We start from the raw sequence: 15,431 nt of genomic DNA on the forward strand, positions 1-15,431 counted from the left end.
GTAGTAATGTGATCATAATAATGTATCAGCTGATCCAGTGCTGTAGTAATGTGATCATAATAATGTATCAGCTGATCCAGTGCTGTAGTAATGTGATCATAATAATGTCTCAGCTGATCCAGTGCTGTAGTAATGTGATCATAATAATGTATCAGCTGATCAAGTGCTGTAGTAATGTGATCATAATAATATATCAGCTGATCCAGTGCTGTAGTAATGTGATCATAATAATGTATCAGCTGATCCAGTGCTGTAGTAATGTGATCATAATAATGTCTCAGCTGATCCAGTGCTGTAGTAATGTGATCATAATAATGTATCAGCTGATCCAGTGCTGTAGTAATGTGATCATAATAATGTATCAGCTGATCCAGTGCTGTAGTAATGTGATCATAATAATGTCTCAGCTGATCCAGTGTTGTAGTAATGTGGTCATAATAATGTATCAGCTGATCCAGTGCTGTAGTAATGTGGTCATAATAATGTATCAGCTGATCCAGTGCTGTAGTAATGTGATCATAATAATGTATCAGCTGATCCAGTGCTGTAGTAATGTGATCATAATAATGTCTCAGCTGATCCAGTGCTGTAGTAATGTGGTCATAATAATGTATCAGCTGATCCAGTGCTGTAGTAATGTGATCATAATAATGTATCAGCTGATCCAGTGCTGTAGTAATGTGATCATAATGTCTCAGCTGATCCAGTGCTGTAGTAATGTGGTCATAATAATGTCTCAGCTGATCCAGTGTTGTAGTAATGTGATCATAATAATGTATCAGCTGATCCAGTGCTGTAGTAATGTGATCATAATAATGTCTCAGCTGATCCAGTGCTGTAGTAATGTGGTCATAATAATGTATCAGCTGATCCAGTGCTGTAGTAATGTGATCATAATAATGTATCAGCTGATCCAGTGCTGTAGTAATGTGGTCATAACAATGTCTCAGCTGATCCAGTGCTGTAGTAATGTGGTCATAATAATGTCTCAGCTGATCCAGTGCTGTAGTAATGTGATCATAATAATGTATCAGCTGATCCAGTGCTGTAGTAATGTGATCATAATAATGTATCAGCTGATCCAGTGCTGTAGTAATGTGGTCATAATAATGTCTCAGCTGATCCAGTGTTGTAGTAATGTGATCATAATAATGTATCAGCTGATCCAGTGCTGTAGTAATGTGATCATAATAATGTATCAGCTGATCCAGTGCTGTAGTAATGTGGTCATAATAATGTATCAGCTGATCCAGTGTTGTAGTAATGTGGTCATAATAATGTATCAGCTGATCCAGTGTTGTAGTAATGTGGTCATAATAATGTCTTGGCTGATCCAGTGCTGTAGTAATGTGATCATAATAATGTATCAGCTGATCCAGTGCTGTAGTAATGTGGTCATAATAATGTATCAGCTGATCCAGTGCTGTAGTAATGTGATCATAATAATGTATCAGCTGATCCAGTGCTGTAGTAATGTGGTCATAGTAATGTCTCAGCTGATCCAGTGTTGTAGTAATGTGGTCATAGTAATGTCTCAGCTGATCCAGTGCTGTAGTAATGTGGTCATAACAATGTCTCAGCTGATCCAGTGCTGTAGTAATGTGATCATAATAATGTATCAGCTGATCCAGTGCTGTAGTTTTTATTTTATTTTTATTTAACCTTTATTTAGACAGGCGAGTCATTAAGAACAAATTCTTATTTACACTGACGGCCTGTGGGGTAAGGGAGAGGGGCTGCAAAAAAAGTCATGTTAAGGATAAAAAGGATAAAAACAGTGCATTATAAAACAGGGTATAAAACATAACAGCAATCACATAGGATAGAGCCAAAACTCAACATAACACAACACAACACAGCACAACGTAGAACCAACACAACACAGTACAACGTAGCACAACACAACAAGACAAAACAATACAGGATAAACCAAACAAAACACAGCATGATGGGGGAAGGGGGTAGATGGAGGGAGGGGTAGAGAGGGAGGGAGGGGGGATGGGAAGAAGGGAGGAGGGAGGGAGGAAAGGAGAAGGGGAAAGGGGGTAAAGGGAGGGGGGAGGGAAGAAGGGAGGGGGAGGGGAGGAAAAGGGGAAGGGGGTAGAGGGAGGGGGGATGGGAAGAAGGGAGGGGGGAGGGAGGAAAGGAGAAGGGAAAGGGGGTAGAGGGAGGGAAGGGGTAAAGAGGGAGGGGGAGATGGGAAGAAGGGGGGGTAGGAAAAGGAGAAGGGGGAGGGGGTAGAGAGGGAAAGGGGGGGTAGTAAAGGGAGAAGGGGGAGGGGGGGTACTATGAGGGGGGGAAGCAGACACAGCGGTCAACAAAGAGCTGTTGGAGTTGCTGTTTGAAAATGGAAAGTGATGTCAGGGTTGCAAGTTTGAGGGTGCTCTGAAGAATATTCCAGTCGTATGCTGCTGCAAAACGGAAGGAGGTGCGGCCGAAGACAGTTCTATAAGCGGTTGAGCTGGGGATAGAAAGTTTGATGTACCCGCTTGATCTTGTACTATAGGTGTTTGTTGCTATGTGGAGGAGAGATGAGAGGTAATGTGGTGTCTTGCCTAGTATGGACTTAAAAATAAAGTGGTGCCAATGGAGGGATCGTCGGGTTTTAAGGGAGGGCCAGTCTACCAGATTGTAGAGGTCACAGTGGTGAGTCTGGAAGGGTGCATTGGTGGCGAAACGGATAGCTGAATGGTGAAGCGTGTCTAATTTTTTGAGGGCTGATGCTGAGGCTGTTCTATAAATGATATCGCCGTAATCTAAAATCGGAAGAATTGTCAACTTGACGAGGGTGTGTTAGTAATGTGGTCATAATAATGTATCAGCTGATCCAGTGCTGTAGTAATGTGGTCATAATAATGTATCAGCTGATCCAGTGCTGTAGTAATGTGGTCATAGTAATGTCTCAGCTGATCCAGTGCTGTAGTAATGTGGTCATAATAATGTCTCAGCTGATCCAGTGCTGTAGTAATGTGGTCATAATAATGTATCAGCTGATCCAGTGCTGTAGTAATGTGGTCATAATAATGTATCAGCTGATCCAGTGCTGTAGTAATGTGGTCATAATAATGTCTCAGCTGATCCAGTGCTGTAGTAATGTTATCATAATAATGTCTCGGCTGATCCAGTGCTGTAGTAATGTGATCATAATAATGTCTCAGCTGATCCAGTGTTGTAGTAATGTGGTCATAATAATGTCTTGGCTGATCCAGTGCTGTAGTAATGTGATCATAATAATGTCTTGGCTGATCCAGTGCTGTAGTAATGTGATCATAATGTCTCAGCTGATCCAGTGCTGTAGTAATGTGATCATAATAATGTCTCAGCTGATCCAGTGTTGTAGTAATGTGATCATAATAATGTCTTGGCTGATCCAGTGCTGTAGTAATGTGGTCATAATAATGTCTCAGCTGATCCAGTGCTGTAGTAATGTGGTCATAATAATGTCTCAGCTGATCCAGTGTTGTAGTAATGTGATCATAATAATGTCTTGGCTGATCCAGTGCTGTAGTAATGTGGTCATAGTAATGTCTCAGCTGATCCAGTGCTGTAGTAATGTGATCATAATAATGTCTCAGCTGATCCAGTGTTGTAGTAATGTGATCATAATAATGTCTTGGCTGATCCAGTGCTGTAGTAATGTGGTCATAATAATGTCTCAGCTGATCCAGTGCTGTAGTAATGTGGTCATAATAATATATCAGCTGATCCAGTGCTGTAGTAATGTGATCATAATAATGTATCAGCTGATCCAGTGCTGTAGTAATGTGATCATAATAATGTCTCAGCTGATCCAGTGTTGTAGTAATGTGGTCATAATAATATATCAGCTGATCCAGTGCTGTAGTAATGTGATCATAATAATGATCCAGTGCTGTAGTAATGTGGTCATAATAATGATCCAGTGCTGTAGTAATGTGATCATAATAATGTCTCAGCTGATCCAGTGCTGTAGTAATGTGATCATAATAATGTATCAGCTGATCCAGTGCTGTAGTAATGTGATCATAATAATGTATCAGCTGATCCAGTGCTGTAGTAATGTGATCATAATAATGTCTCAGCTGATCCAGTGCTGTAGTAATGTGATCATAATAATGTATCAGCTGATCCAGTGCTGTAGTAATGTGATCATAATAATATATCAGCTGATCCAGTGCTGTAGTAATGTGATCATAATAATGTATCAGCTGATCCAGTGCTGTAGTAATGTGATCATAATAATGTCTCAGCTGATCCAGTGCTGTAGTAATGTGATCATAATAATGTATCAGCTGATCCAGTGCTGTAGTAATGTGATCATAATAATGTATCAGCTGATCCAGTGCTGTAGTAATGTGATCATAATAATGTCTCAGCTGATCCAGTGTTGTAGTAATGTGGTCATAATAATGTATCAGCTGATCCAGTGCTGTAGTAATGTGGTCATAATAATGTATCAGCTGATCCAGTGCTGTAGTAATGTGATCATAATAATGTATCAGCTGATCCAGTGCTGTAGTAATGTGATCATAATAATGTCTCAGCTGATCCAGTGCTGTAGTAATGTGGTCATAATAATGTATCAGCTGATCCAGTGCTGTAGTAATGTGATCATAATAATGTATCAGCTGATCCAGTGCTGTAGTAATGTGATCATAATGTCTCAGCTGATCCAGTGCTGTAGTAATGTGGTCATAATAATGTCTCAGCTGATCCAGTGTTGTAGTAATGTGATCATAATAATGTATCAGCTGATCCAGTGCTGTAGTAATGTGATCATAATAATGTCTCAGCTGATCCAGTGCTGTAGTAATGTGGTCATAATAATGTATCAGCTGATCCAGTGCTGTAGTAATGTGATCATAATAATGTATCAGCTGATCCAGTGCTGTAGTAATGTGGTCATAACAATGTCTCAGCTGATCCAGTGCTGTAGTAATGTGGTCATAATAATGTCTCAGCTGATCCAGTGCTGTAGTAATGTGGTCATAACAATGTCTCAGCTGATCCAGTGCTGTAGTAATGTGATCATAATAATGTATCAGCTGATCCAGTGCTGTAGTAATGTGATCATAATAATGTATCAGCTGATCCAGTGCTGTAGTAATGTGGTCATAATAATGTCTCAGCTGATCCAGTGTTGTAGTAATGTGATCATAATAATGTATCAGCTGATCCAGTGCTGTAGTAATGTGATCATAATAATGTATCAGCTGATCCAGTGCTGTAGTAATGTGATCATAATAATGTATCAGCTGATCCAGTGCTGTAGTAATGTGGTCATAATAATGTATCAGCTGATCCAGTGCTGTAGTAATGTGATCATAATAATGTATCAGCTGATCCAGTGCTGTAGTAATGTGGTCATAGTAATGTCTCAGCTGATCCAGTGTTGTAGTAATGTGGTCATAGTAATGTCTCAGCTGATCCAGTGCTGTAGTAATGTGGTCATAACAATGTCTCAGCTGATCCAGTGCTGTAGTAATGTGATCATAATAATGTATCAGCTGATCCAGTGCTGTAGTTTTTATTTTATTTTTATTTAACCTTTATTTAGACAGGCGAGTCATTAAGAACAAATTCTTATTTACACTGACGGCCTGTGGGGTAAGGGAGAGGGGCTGCAAAAAAAGTCATGTTAAGGATAAAAAGGATAAAAACAGTGCATTATAAAACAGGGTATAAAACATAACAGCAATCACATAGGATAGAGCCAAAACTCAACATAACACAACACAACACAGCACAACGTAGAACCAACACAACACAGTACAACGTAGCACAACACAACAAGACAAAACAATACAGGATAAACCAAACAAAACACAGCATGATGGGGGAAGGGGGTAGATGGAGGGAGGGGTAGAGAGGGAGGGAGGGGGGATGGGAAGAAGGGAGGAGGGAGGGAGGAAAGGAGAAGGGGAAAGGGGGTAAAGGGAGGGGGGAGGGAAGAAGGGAGGGGGAGGGGAGGAGAAGGGGGTAGAGGGAGGGGGGATGGGAAGAAGGGAGGGGGGAGGGAGGAAAGGAGAAGGGAAAGGGGGTAGAGGGAGGGAAGGGGTAAAGAGGGAGGGGGAGATGGGAAGAAGGGGGGGTAGGAAAAGGAGAAGGGGGAGGGGGTAGAGAGGGAAAGGGGGGGTAGTAAAGGGAGAAGGGGGAGGGGGGGTACTATGAGGGGGGGAAGCAGACACAGCGGTCAACAAAGAGCTGTTGGAGTTGCTGTTTGAAAATGGAAAGTGATGTCAGGGTTGCAAGTTTGAGGGTGCTCTGAAGAATATTCCAGTCGTATGCTGCTGCAAAACGGAAGGAGGTGCGGCCGAAGACAGTTCTATAAGCGGTTGAGCTGGGGATAGAAAGTTTGATGTACCCGCTTGATCTTGTACTATAGGTGTTTGTTGCTATGTGGAGGAGAGATGAGAGGTAATGTGGTGTCTTGCCTAGTATGGACTTAAAAATAAAGTGGTGCCAATGGAGGGATCGTCGGGTTTTAAGGGAGGGCCAGTCTACCAGATTGTAGAGGTCACAGTGGTGAGTCTGGAAGGGTGCATTGGTGGCGAAACGGATAGCTGAATGGTGAAGCGTGTCTAATTTTTTGAGGGCTGATGCTGAGGCTGTTCTATAAATGATATCGCCGTAATCTAAAATCGGAAGAATTGTCAACTTGACGAGGGTGTGTTAGTAATGTGGTCATAATAATGTATCAGCTGATCCAGTGCTGTAGTAATGTGGTCATAATAATGTCTTGGCTGATCCAGTGCTGTAGTAATGTGGTCATAATAATGTCTCAGCTGATCCAGTGTTGTAGTAATGTGGTCATAATAATGTCTCAGCTGATCCAGTGCTGTAGTAATGTGGTCATAATAATGTATCAGCTGATCCAGTGCTGTAGTAATGTGGTCATAATAATGTATCAGCTGATCCAGTGCTGTAGTAATGTTATCATAATAATGTCTCGGCTGATCCAGTGCTGTAGTAATGTGATCATAATAATGTCTCAGCTGATCCAGTGTTGTAGTAATGTGGTCATAATAATGTCTTGGCTGATCCAGTGCTGTAGTAATGTGATCATAATAATGTCTTGGCTGATCCAGTGCTGTAGTAATGTGATCATAATGTCTCAGCTGATCCAGTGCTGTAGTAATGTGGTCATAATAATGTCTCAGCTGATCCAGTGCTGTAGTAATGTGATCATAATAATGTCTCAGCTGATCCAGTGCTGTAGTAATGTGATCATAATAATGTCTCAGCTGATCCAGTGTTGTAGTAATGTGATCATAATAATGTCTTGGCTGATCCAGTGCTGTAGTAATGTGGTCATAATAATGTCTCAGCTGATCCAGTGCTGTAGTAATGTGGTCATAATAATGTCTCAGCTGATCCAGTGCTGTAGTAATGTGGTCATAATAATGTCTCAGCTGATCCAGTGCTGTAGTAATGTGGTCATAATAATGTCTCAGCTGATCCAGTGCTGTAGTAATGTGATCATAATAATGATCCAGTGCTGTAGTAATGTGGTCATAATAATGTCTCAGCTGATCCAGTGCTGTAGTAATGTGGTCATAATAATGTCTCAGCTGATCCAGTGCTGTAGTAATGTGGTCATAATAATGTCTCAGCTGATCCAGTGTTGTAGTAATGTGATCATAATAATGTCTCAGCTGATCCAGTGCTGTAGTAATGTGGTCATAATAATGTCTCAGCTGATCCAGTGCTGTAGTAATGTGGTCATAATAATGTCTCAGCTGATCCAGTGCTGTAGTAATGTGATCATAATAATGTATCAGCTGATCCAGTGCTGTAGTAATGTGGTCATAATAATGTCTCAGCTGATCCAGTGCTGTAGTAATGTGATCATAATAATGTATCAGCTGATCCAGTGCTGTAGTAATGTGGTCATAATAATGTCTCAGCTGATCCAGTGCTGTAGTAATGTGGTCATAATAATGTCTCAGCTGATCCAGTGCTGTAGTAATGTGATCATAATAATGTCTTGGCTGGGGTTGTGTACTGGTGAAAGTAAATCATTGTTGTGTAATTGCATCACATTATAATGTGAAACATGGAGTTATCACATTTGACTTGTGTTTTACATGTTGTTGTAAAATTCTCGTGTACATTAAGATATGACGTGCATTTAGTGTGTGTGTGCGTGCGTGCGTGAATGTGTGTGTGTGTTTGCCAGTGTGTTAATATGTGCGGCTGGCAAGAAAGCGTGTGATGTCATAAACACGAAAGCACAAACCGCGCTGCTACGACACATTTCACTTGTGACCTCCTGCCTGAACTTCCATGACAGTGTTACAGAGTCACAAGGCACAAGTACTGCAGGCTAAACGAAAACACTGACATTTTTGTATTTACACTTTTTATGGGTGTTTTAGTTTGTAAAATTCAAAAATTGTACTTTTTTAATGGCATTTTATCCATGAACTCCACATTGTCATCCACACTAATTGTGTTAATAATAGATGCCTGCAAGCTGTTAGTGAATACAAAGTTATAAATCCAAGACATTTAAATCAACTAGAAGTGCAGTTGGAGAACGCAGACCTCCACCCAGGCCAATACTCACTGACCACCCACATCCCCCCAGCCACCTTCCCAGAGCCATAGAGATATAAGAGTTGTGTCATCTCCATTCACTCCTATGTTTTTTTTTTGTTTGTTTGTTTGTTTGTTTGTTTTTACCTCGCAATAGTTCCCGGAAGTCAGGTTCTGAATTAAGCAGCACTGTAGAGTTGCACCAGAATGGGCCGTTTGTGATGTACTTTGAAAGGGTAAGACATTTAAAGAATCAAATTGTATATTATCAGCATTATTTTATGCATTCAAACGTACCTCCTGGAACTATTCCCCCACACACACTATAGCTATGTGAGTTACGTGATGATCAAGCATTTTGGACTTCCGATGTCGACACTCTCTTCAATCACTTTGCACCTTCCTATGCCTATAGCTACAGCCCCTTTTCCTCCCACCACACAGATACACCTAGCCACTCCCCCAACCCACCCCTCGAATAACGACTCTCTACCACATTCCTATCCCTGGCTACAGCCACTTTGACTTTACTCACAGGACTGAATGTTAAACATTCTACTCATGATTGAAAAGTGGTGTACTTATAGCAGTGGCTGCTTATAGTGACAAAAGTAGCCCAAGGTCATACAGATAGTATACAGTTCCTGTCCGGCCTCAGGGGTGACATCTAGGAAAGCTGTCAGCATATCCTGCGTCCATGATTGATTACAAATCATAATTGACAAACCATGTGCTTCTTATTTTCAAAGTCTTATTGCAGAGCGAGGGCAGCTAAATGCCTAAAAGGATATCCAAATGTCATGCAAGTCACGCAAACTTTGATTCCTCTCACATTTTGCTTTCCCATTGAGGCATAATTCCCCTAAATGTGTTTTAGATTCTAACCTGGAGGGTCTGAGCCTACAGCACACGAAAACATCTCAAACAGTGGATTATAGAATTACCTGTCGGGCCTCAGTGGTGATGAAAGTTTTGTTTGACATTTGACGGCTGAGTTAAGTTAAGACTGCTTGCACAACACATCTATAGGCATCACCTTTAGTTAGCAGTTGCCACTTTTTTTCTTAGAACTGATTTATGTCCTCAGGTAGTTTTCCTTAAGTGTGAGATACAAGGTGAAGGGATGAGTCCTGACAGGTCTTGTTGTTGTTTTCAGCAAACAAACGCTGTCTATTCGTTAAAGAAAACACTTAGTTGTGTTTGTGTCTAATAACACACGCAGGTATAATTGAAGCTCGTCCCGCTCGTTGCCAGGTGGGTGTGTGGGGCCTCCACTCAGAGAAACAGCATCTGAAGTCAATAAACGCTGGAATTCAACAGTTGCATAAAGCAAGACAAACAAACAGGGGTGGCCTGGCTTGTATTGTGAACAACATCATCCTGTGTAGGTAGCTGCCAATATAGCAACACAACAACCTGATCTGAACCTGATTCACAATAGCTGTGCGGGGCTCGGGGGGGGGGGGGGGGGGGGGGGGGGGGGGGGGGGGGGCTGTAAAGCAACTCTAGTAAAAAGTTCACAACCCCGGAAAAGGAAGGCTAAAGCCCCTCCAGAGAACATGCAGTTCTGCCGTCCAAAGGATTGGGCCTCCGCGCACACGTGCTGAGAAGACAGGTGTGGACAGGTGAACACAGGTGAGGACAGGTGTTGACAGATGAGCACAGGTGTGGAGAAGACTGCAGACAAGCCTCAAACGCTCACCCTGAGCTGTTCTTTCCCTTTTTTTTTTTTACCAGGCTGCAATTATAGGATTCAAAGCAACTCGGTGGCAGGTTGTAAACGAATGGTAACTGTTTACGGTAACTGTTTTCCATAGAGCTATCACAGACATTTCACTTTAGACATTTTAAACTGAATTCTGCATGATGTTAAAGTTTTGAGTATTGAAGCCGTAGTATGGCCGCTGCGCTAGCTCAGACTGTTCAGACAGGATCCAATTATTAGATCAGATTAGTTGAAAATGTGGGGAAGTGACTTTGTTAAGCACTTATTTGATTTCATTATGGACAGAACGTTTTCAGCCCTCCGGCCTTCATTGGTGAGTGCGTCTACATGCACACTAATAAACCGATTATGATCTGATTTATGGAGTTACCAGATTATTCAACTGGTCATGTAAACAGCAAAGTCCAATATGCCTTATCGGATAAAGGCCGCTATTGGATTATGAGAAATCCAATAAACGCACCTACTGTAGCTTTCTGCTGACTCTTCAGTTTTATTCAGTGTATAGCCCAATCTCAATGTCCACACTCGCAGACTTTGAGGCGCGTTACCACTATTTACTATTTACGGCAATCAGATCTTTGCCATTCCCTGATTATTCCCAGTTATCGGATTGTACTCAATTATACCTTCACACAATGATCCTTGATATCAGGACTTCTTATATGTTAAATGGTATAGGGTTATTTCCACATAATATACTGTATGAAAACCACAAACCTGTGACAATTAAGTTTCCCTTTTATCCATCCATCTTCAACCGCATATTCGGAGACAGGTCGCAGAGGTAGCAGATCCAGCAGGAGACCCCAAATGTCCCTCTTCCTGGCCAGATTAACCAGCTCTGACTGGGGGGATCCCACGGTGTTCACAGGCCAGTGTGGAGATGTCACTCCATCTGGTTCTCGGTCTGCCCCGTGGCCTTTTATATAGAAGAAAATGATCAGTTATTATTTGACACTGTCAAAGGCCAGAGGGCTGAAAATGTTCTGTCCATCATGAAGATGGGCAGGCAAAGAAGTTAAGAAAAATACATATTTTTCTTTAGTTATGGTGAAAATATAAAATGATTTGTCATTGTTTTGCATGGTCAACAAATAAACCAAAAATAGAAATCTATTAGCCATAGATTTAGAGGCACAAAGTAAAGTAGAACACAGACACATACTGTAGATGTTACACGCAGACATAGAGGTTACATCTCCATCAACTATTTGCTTGGCTCTCCTTCATTTGCAGCTGAAGACAAATATTTGAAACATCTCATCCCAGTTGTGTCTGACAGACGTGTGAGCGCTGTAGGGACCAAAAGAAGAAGAGCCGGGCCTGTCTGGTTCCAATATGCCCTAGGACCAGATTAAACCGGATCAGTGCCTATTGGGCTTTTTGTTACAATTTTGTTGGTGAAGGAAGCTGTCGGGCTGCACCTTATGCAACAGCTTGACAACATGTAACTGTTTGACGCACGCACCCCTGGGATGTCTACCTGTCAGACACGCTGAGAGAGAGAGAGAGAGCCAGAGGGTAAAGAAGAAAATAAAATATGTTTTGCTACTGTCTATCATCAGCCTTCCATTATTATAGCCAGTACATTATTGACATAGAATTTGGAAACATATTTGAGCAAGAATGGGGTTGAAGGAAGGGAACTTCTGCTGAATAAGGCAGTTCTCCTTTCCATTTCTAAGTCGATTTATGAGAAATCAGTTTGGAAATCCATGGCAAGAGGTCTCCTCGTATGCAGCGTGAGGGGATCTTTCAGAACACGCTCTGCCCATGGGAAAGCAGGCGCAGCACCTGGAGCTCGTTGGTGAGCACATGCCCCGGAGCTTCTGTCTCCAATTGGCCAAAATTCATGCAGCAAAATGGAAATCATCAAGTGTCTGTTACATTATCCTGCTCGTTCACGCATATTCTGTTACATTATCCTGCTCGTTCACACACATGTTTGACTGGATTCCACGAATGTTGGAACTGTAACGGAGAAGGAAAATGTGTGACTAGACTATTGATGATTTGTTCTCTCACAATCCCACTGGTATTTGATCTACTTGCAGAATGTCGTCTTGTCTCTCAATCTGAGACAAACTGTGGGAGGTGTGGGACTATTGATTAATGTTCACCTGCTCATTTCTGCTATTTCTGGTATTCTGGTATGCGTCTCCTTAAATAGACAAAATCTGAGACATCCTGCGTGGCATTGCCTGGGCCTCCGTATCTCTGCCCTCTCAGGGAAAGGAACCCAATAACCTCATTCACTATTTACAACCTTCAGTGTCTCAGAAATGCCTGGGGTGATTATTCGTCACTCTGTGCATCATCTGACACTAAGAGGTTAACTTTGGAGTCAACCAAAAATGGACACTGTGGCTTGTGCTGCCATGCATGTTGCTGATCATTGTTAATCAGCCAATCTCAATTAGATCAGATAGACCCCCCCCCCCCCCCCCTGCAAGCAGCAGCTGATTTTTTTCCTTTCTTTTTTAATTTTGTGCAAACAAAAGTGAAACTAAATGGGAGAAAAATAAAAGTACATTGTTGCCACACAAAATGTACAAAGTAATGTGACAAGAGTGCTGTTTCCTGGCTGCCTTTACTGTACACGTGCCTCTCAAATGTAGCCATGGATGTTAACAATGATCTAAAGCAGAGAGTGATTTTATTGCACTCCTCAATTCCAACACTTGTTTGGGCACATGAAACGACATCAATCTTTGATCGGTTTTGTTTGAAAACCATTCTGCTACCTGCCTTTAATGGCATAAAGTTTCCAGGATATCAACTCTGCCCTGGTCAGGTTTCTCACACTGTTGTTGTTCCCTTGCTGTGTCACAACATCAACAACATGGCCTTTCTGTGTGGTAATAAATGGGACAGTCAGAGTGGCGTGATGGTTGTGATGGATGGATCGTTGACTCGGCGCTGACAGGACTTGTCTACCCAGCAGCATAGACTAATCCAGGATATAGATGCATTATGTGGATGCCAGGAAGTTATGTCATATACATGTTGCAAGCAATCCCACTTAAGCCTGTATGCCTTAAAATGTATCAAATCCTCCTCCTTCATACTGTCATATTTCCCATCCTAAAAATCTATTTACCCCTAAGGTTAGGATTTATGATTTTGTATGATCTTTTCACGCTTTGACAATGATATCCAACATCTCATCACATGCTTGTGTATTACAGGTGTAAGGAATAAACAACGACTGCTGTGCCTCCTATAATAACACTCGTCTGGGACGCTGAGGTGAACCATGAATAAAATAACTTCACCAAAGACTTTCAACCTTTGTTCATTCATTACTGTGCAGGGAGAGAGTCTGGCAAGTGAGACTAGTTCCTTACTGACGAGACTTGATTCCCGCCTACAGTACACAGGTCCGATGGGAAACCCTCTACAAGTCATTTATACCGTAACACAAAGCTATTCCCAAGGTTATCTGCAGTTCATTTCCTGCTGTGTTTACATGTTCAACTTCCTGAGACTCAGTGACAGCTCTCTTCACAGGCGCCAAAACTGGAACACAGGATGAGGGCCGTACCACACAAAGGGCACAGTCAGTCACACAACCACACCACGATGGAGTGGAGATGGTTACATAATAATCCACCCAACACCAGGTAACTGCTCAAGCAGCTGTATTTGCGGTAGAGCTTGATATCATCAGAAAGGCGTACTGCAGTTTTAGGCCACCCTTAGTTTTGACTTGCAATAATGCAATGTTCATTTTGCACTGAAAAGTGTAACGTGTCTCTGCACTTTTTGCAGCGGTTTATTGGAATTGTTGAGGCTCTGGAATGAATTTAACATGTTTAAGTATTCCCACACAAAACCTCAACATCTTTCACTGGTTATCATGTGCTCTCACATTCTTATAGCTTGTGTCAGATACACTGGCTAAATATAGATGAAAGGTTCCCTTTCAAGTTGTATTTGCACTGTACTGCATAATGTGGCTGTTCTGTTAGCTTTGATTGCGATTTTCCAAATGACATTGTTTGAAATCTACCGTATAGGTCTTGAAGATTCTCTATTCATACCTGCACATCCAAAAGATCCAAAGGTCCTTTCAAGGACCCCTAGTGGGCCCTCAGACCTCACTTTGGGAACCATTGCTCTTGACTGCAGTAACGCCCTCTCAACATTGAAGTAATACTAAGAAATGCATGCCTCTCAGCAGTGCAGTTCAAATGTAATCCAGCTGATACAGATGCTGTGAAATAGAACGTTTTGGTTTGCACAGCGTCAATGTTCACCCCAGTGTTAGCTTTACTGCGCTGGACTAGACCTGAAAAAGGCCCTTTGGCCGTTCCTTTCACATGCAACCTCAAACATCTAACACATACTACAAGCTTCACTCCTGGACTTCACTGTGAAAGCAGTCAGTCATCACACAAGCTTCACTCCTGGACTTCACTGTGAAAGCAATCAGTCTACAGTAGCAAGCAATGAATAGATTGCAGTGCTGATACGGAACTTCCTATCAAGTGACTATTTGTTGATACTTGCAATTGTCACAATGGGCAAGTGACACTTTTAACTATAATTGTATCTACTTTTTGTCACCTTTCAAATGTGTATTTATGTAGGCAGCTCGGTACAGGTGTGTGACAAACTATCAACCTTAATTAAATTGAACAACATCCACCATCACATTAAAAGCAAGACTGACATTTCTCTGTGTACAACGATAAACAAAAACCTCTTTGAAAAATGACTAAGAAGAACTTAACAAACCATCTGAGTCTCGACAACAAAGTTATATTGCTCAACATGATTTTTTTTTTTTACACTTTGGATGATCGTGTGAAAACAAAACAAATGGTCTTAGATCCAATTATGCTGGGACTATTTTGGAGAACAGGTGTGGGGGAAGGGGGAGGTTGGCTTTTACATTATGAAATTTAAATAGCAATTAAGGTTAAGAGAGTGAACTGGGGTTGCGTGTTCATTTTAAGTGATCAACATAGGGATCATTCTGATTAATGTGAGAGGGCTTTAAGAGCAACCAGGAATATGATGTCACAGTCGTGGAGGATCAAGCACAGGAATTGTGTAAATTGCACCCATTTTCTCCAGTGTGCAGATTATGTAAGCGTCTCCCCTTTGACCCGTGTGTGCGTGTTACATGTTGGGGCAGGGGTGCGAGCCCTTGCTGTGCAGCCAGCGGTGCCGTGAAACC

Source organism: Poromitra crassiceps (genome assembly GCF_964638095.1).
Source record: "Poromitra crassiceps genome assembly, chromosome: 15".
Classification (NCBI taxonomy): Eukaryota; Metazoa; Chordata; class Actinopteri; order Beryciformes; family Melamphaidae; genus Poromitra; species Poromitra crassiceps.